This window comes from Gymnodraco acuticeps, unplaced genomic scaffold, assembly GCF_902827175.1.
Source record: "Gymnodraco acuticeps unplaced genomic scaffold, fGymAcu1.1, whole genome shotgun sequence".
Lineage (NCBI taxonomy): Eukaryota > Metazoa > Chordata > Actinopteri > Perciformes > Bathydraconidae > Gymnodraco > Gymnodraco acuticeps.
In genome coordinates this window covers 54,750-60,749 of record NW_022991654.1, presented here as the reverse complement: position 1 = coordinate 60,749, position 6,000 = coordinate 54,750, and positions in this window count along the sequence as shown.

Here is a 6,000-nt window from a genome sequence, read left to right as displayed (position 1 = left end):
TGTCTTGTTTATTAATCAACTAATGGACAGTGTTTCAATTCAGTTCATGTAAGCCTACACACACATTCCTCTTTTGAGCGTCGAGTGATTATGGCCTGCATGTCTTTCTGTTCTAACTCAGCTGTCAGCTTCTTACTGTCCTAATGTGCACAATGTAGTGACTGCTTTTTTGTCTTTTGTTTTCTTAGTTATGTTCTCTGTATTTTATATGTTTGTGTTATGTGTAATGTTGCTGCCTTCTTGGCCAGGTCAGCATTGCAAATGAGATTCTATCTCAATGCTTTTATCTGGTTAAATAAAGGTTAAATAAAAAATAAATAAAAATAAAATTAGCAGTTGAGACAAACATCAAATTCATAATGTTGGACAAATTAACAACTGTTCCATTTACTGTGTGAACTGTTTTAGGGGTCGACTGTATGATATATCGTTCTCCCGCTTGCTGCTGGGTGCAGGTGAAAGTAGGGCGATAGTTCTTATCTTATCTTGCAGGTATGCAACAAACATGACGCTGTCACCAGTCTATGGTTGTCACACAACGGCAAGCTGGACACTGGATTTACCGACACAGTACAAACCGGAAGTCAGCTAAATAAAGCTATGCACAGTGCTTGCATACTTGTATTGATCTCTATAAACACATATCTGCATGTGAATGCAGAGATAAACTTATCCTCGTCAGACTTCTGGGTTCCAGGATTTAACTTTTACAGCATATCCTCGTGTCTTTTATTTTGAAATATGTTCTTTAACTTCCGGTCCACCGGACTGCTTCACTTCATTCTTCAATACAAAACGGAAAATTGAATGAAGTTGTTATCAAAAACCAAAATCAGACCGTTTTTTTAATTAGGTCTTCTTGTTATTCGTTTTTTGATTCAGACAACATAAACAGGAAAACGGCTTTGGTTTCCCGTTTTTTCGTTTTTGATTTAAAACGAAAAAAGGCTGGTATTTTCGTTTTTTGGTTCAAACGTTCAATCAAACTAACAAAACGTACAGACTTTTTTTGGTCAGGTTTTCTCGTTATCCGTGTTTTTATTCAGACAGCGTTTCAGCTGGGATTTTGTGACAGCGGACATTTCTTTTCCCCTCCTCGGAGCGGATTTTTTGTGTGCTCATGGACTCTTAGTGGACGTTAAGAATAGGCGTTTGGTTGATGCCTTAACGTTTTCTTCCCTCGTGTGCACACTTGGCAGCGCAGCGTACGACGACGGGCTGTCAGGTGCAGACACGTTTCTCAGACTGTTGGCCGAGTTTCCAGACCTGTCGCTACCCACCTTCTCTGCGCTTACCACTAAGCATGGCGTGGAACACCACGTCACTACCGGGGGGCCTCCTGTCTACGCCAGGGCCCGGCGGTTGAACCCTTCTAAGCTGGCTGTAGCGAGGGCGGAGTTCGCAACCATGGAGCGCCTGGGCATTGTCCGCCGCTCCGACAGTCCTTGGGCTTCCCCCCTGCACGTCGTTCCCAAATCGAACGGCGGGTTCCGCCCGTGCGGGGATTACCGCCGACTCAACGACGCCACTACGCCTGACCGCTATCCGGTGCCGCACATTCAGGACTTTTCGGCGCATCTGGCCGGTACGGGGGTGTTTTCCAAGGTGGACCTGGTGCGTGGATACCATCAGGTGCCCATGCACCCCCTGGACATTCCCAAGACAGCAGTGATAACGCCTTTTGGACTTTTTGAGTTCCTGCGGATGCCTTTTGGACTCAAGAATGCCGCTCAGACGTTCCAGCGCCTGATGGATTCGGTGCTGCGGGACCTGCCGTTTGTGTTTGTTTACCTCGACGACATACTCGTCGCCAGCGCTTCAGTGCAGGAGCACCTGTCCCACCTCCGAGCCCTTTTCACACGGCTCAACGAACACGGATTAATCATCAATCCTGCAAAGTGCCAGTTCGGGGTGTCGGACATCGATTTCCTGGGGCACCACGTCACCAAGGGCGGTGCGACACCTCTGCCAGCGAAGGTGGAGGCTGTTGCGGCGTTTCCTCGCCCGCTCACAGCCCGGTCGCTCCGTGAGTTTCTGGGGATGGTGACTTTCTACCACCGTTTCATCGCCCGGGCCGCACACATCATGCGGCCGCTGTATGAAGCGTTGAAAGGCAAGACCCCCGTCCAGGAGATCGACTGGACAGCAGAGGCGGACGGCGCTTTTGCTGAGGTCAAGACCGCGTTGGCTCAGGCGGCTTTGTTGGCACACCCATCATCTACGGCTCCCATCTCCATCACCACGGACGCGTCAGATTACGCGGTCGGCGCAGTGCACGAGCAGTGGGTGGAGGGCGCTTGGCAGCCGCTCGCCTTTTTCAGCCGCCAGCTGACGCCTAGAGAACGCAAATACAGCGCCTTTGACCGGGAGCTCCTCGGACTTTATTTGGCCGTGCGGCACTTCCGTTTCATGCTGGAAGGCCGTGAATTTACGGCGTTTGTCGACCACAAGCCGCTCACCTTCGCCATGTCAAAAGTGGCGGAGCCTTGGTCGGCACGTCAGCAGCGGCACATCCTACATATCGGAGTTCACTACGGACATTAAGCACGTGGCTGGCAAGTCGAACTTGGTTGCTGATTGCCTCTCCAGGGTCGTCATCGGTGCCATCCAGTTGGGCCTGGACTATACACGCATGGCGGCAGACCAGGTCACAGATCCCGGCGTCCAGGCCCTGAAGGTGGAGAGCGCGGGGCTGCGCTTGGAGGACGTGGTGTTCGGCGACGCGGGCATTACTCTCCTGTGTGACGTCTCTACGGGCCTGGCGCGGCCTGTCGTCCCTGCCAGCTGGAGGCGTCCTGTGTTCGAGGCTGTGCACGGCCTGTCACACCCCGGCGTTAAACCTTCGGTGCGTTTGGTAGCGGCGAAGTTCGTTTGGCAAGGACTGAAAAGGGACGTGAGGACTTGGGCCAGGGAGTGCGTGGCTTGTCAACGCACTAAGGTGCACCGCCACACGAAGGCCCCGTTGGAGCGTTTCCTGGTGCCTGAGAGGAGGTTTGATCACGTCAACATTGACCTGGTTGGTCCGTTGCCTTCCTCTCAGGGGTTTTCCTACCTTCTCACCATGGTGGACAGAACGACCCGTTGGCCGGAGGCGGTTCCGCTCGTTTCGACATCAGCCGCAGACGTTGCCCGGGCCTTCATTGCAACGTGGGTGTGTCGTTTTGGCACCCCGTCAGACATTTCCTCAGACAGGGGCTCTCAGTTCACGTCGGAGCTCTGGAACGCTGTGGCAGGCGGTTTGGGGGTTAAGCTGCACAGGACTACCGCTTACCACCCTCAGGCTAACGGCCTCTGCGAGCGCTTTCATCGCTCCATGAAGGCGGCCCTCAAGGCCGGCCTTACGGACGGTAACTGGGTCGACAAGCTGCCCTGGGTGATGCTGGGCCTGAGGACCGCACCTAAGGAAGATCTGCAGTGTTCTACAGCGGAGATGGTCTACGGTCAGCCGCTGAGAGTTCCGGGGGATTTCCTCCCAAATGCATCGGCTCCCTGGTCGGCGTCGACCCAGCGGGCTTTCCTGCGTGACGCCGCTGAGGCCTTTGCTCCGATCCCTACTACTCAGCACGGTACTCAGGTGTCCCAGGTTCCCGCAGAGCTCCGCTCGGCGGAGCACGTGTTCATCCGGCACGATGCGCACAGAGGCCCCCTGCAGCCCCCTTATGATGGGCCTTTCCGGGTCTTGGAGCACGGGGACAAGCACCTGGTGGTCGACCTGGGTAGCAAGGCCGAGCACGTCTCGGTGGACCGGGTGAAGGCTTCTCACCTGGACTTGGACCAGCCTGTGGTGCTGGCTCGACCTCCGCGACGGGGCCGCCCCCCGGCCTCGTCCCCTGTCACGGATTTAAGACCTGTTGTTCCGGTCCCTCCCCTTCCGGGGGCCGCACAGGCGGGAGTCACTTTTCCGACTCCCGTGCTCAGGAGTCGTGGGGGTCGGCGTGTCGTTCCTCCCCGCCATGCTGATTTTGTTTATGTGTGAATTCTGTGGGGGCTTGTGTGGTGACACGTTATTGGACATAATTCAATGCTTATTGTGTTGCCACACGGACCCTTTAGTGGGGAACACCTGTAGCTTTAGCTGCCATTCCTGCTAGCTCATCAGGCAGAGCAGTGCATGTGTTAACCTCTCTGAAAGTAATGGATAATAAAGATTGGAACTCCATTCTTAATACACCGCCTCCGACTCTCTTTTCACGGCACTACAGTGTACACAAAAACGGCAGGCAAAACCGTTTTAAAGGTGTGTTTCCTGTATGGCGAATACAGCTGCTTTATTTATGTCTGTATGAAGTTGTTGTGAGTGTGGAGGGAGCAGCTACAGGTTAGCTTAGCCTAATCGATCAGTGCACTACGAAGCCAGTGCTAGACAGTGAACTGTCAACGGGGGGGGGCCCGCCGGTCATTATCGGCCGATATTCACTCTTAATAGTTTGATCGGTGCTCTCTATAAAGGCCGATCGGGAGAGCTGGATCTGATCAATATGGACATAAACGCGAGTGAAGTATAACCGGACACGAGAGAGAGATCAGATCAGCTGCTGAGTCTGACGGAGACACGCAGCTCTGCATGATCACCTGAAGCTCCGCCCTCTGTTTAGCGAGCTGAATACGCAAAATGCGTATATGAAGTGTCATGAACGCAAGAAATCTACCCTCGTGGGGGCGCGCTCATGTGATTGGCTTAGAATGAAGGAGACATCTGAAAAAAATTACAAGTACGAATCGGGTGAGCGTCAGGAGAGTCTCAAAAAACCCACACACGAATGCACAGCGATCCGTGCACAGAAAGCGGTTTGTGTTTGCAGGTTCAGCGGTTTTAAACGGAAAACAAATGAGGATCAAAAATACATGGATTTTATTTACATGTATATGAAACGGAACACATTTGTGTGTGCATTGAAAAACACAAGTGTGGATCCGGAAATACAAGTTTGAATCCTTTTGCGGATCATGAAATACAAGTGTGAATCCTTCTGTGTGCATGTGTGTATTATGAGACTGTTCTGAGCCCATATAATGTGCAGAGACCATTCAGTTCAAACATGGCTTAGTTTGTGTGTGAGTTTAGAAGGCAAAACAACTTGAACAAATTCTAAAAAGTATCCTGAAAGACTTCCCAACATCCCTGGCAGTGACCGTATCATTCTTACGTCTGCTTGTTTTATATGAAGCTACAACAAGCGCACAGCTATCTTAGCTTAGCACAATTACTTGAATTATATCTCACAAAACGTGAGTGTTGTTTTAGGGGGGTTAACCGTTAGGTGTCTGACTTTAGCGTGCCCAGGAATGTTTAACTTCAAGTGTTTGTGCTTGGTTAAGCTAATCATGCTACTAGTGATAGCATCACGGTCATATTCAGAAAAATAGACAAGAAACACAGTTCAGCATAAATGAGCTGAAAAGTAGATTTGGTTACAGGCCAGTTGTAAGCCTTCAGACAGAGCCAGACTAGCTGACACCATTTTAAATCTTTATGCTAACCAGAATGTAGCGTCATATTTTAAGATTTAAACATGAGAGTAGAATCAATCTCAACTAACACATCAATACAAATAGACTTAAAATAAAGTTTTAGAAGTGCTGGCAAGCCATTTTTTGTTACCTTCTGACAGAGCCAGGCTAGCTGGTTTCCCCGGTTTCCATTCTCCATGCTAGGCTTAGCTCATATAGCTATTGATTGATTGATTGATTGAAAAGTTTATTAACAGCTTGTATATTGGGTACAGTACAGTACAGTACAGCTCAATAGCATACATGAGAGCGGAATCAATCTTTTTGATGGAACTCTCGGCAAGAATGCCATATTTCCAAAATGAAACACTATTATTTTGAAGTTCAAGCGCTTCCTGTATATCACTACATAACTCTCTCTTTATCTTGTGTTTCCAGATCAAAAACACTTGATTAAATCTGGTCCATATGGGCCTCTTTCTTTCTCTGTGCCCGCCACATTTCTTTGAACCTCCTGCGCCCTCAAAGCAAAGGGAAGCTATTAATTTC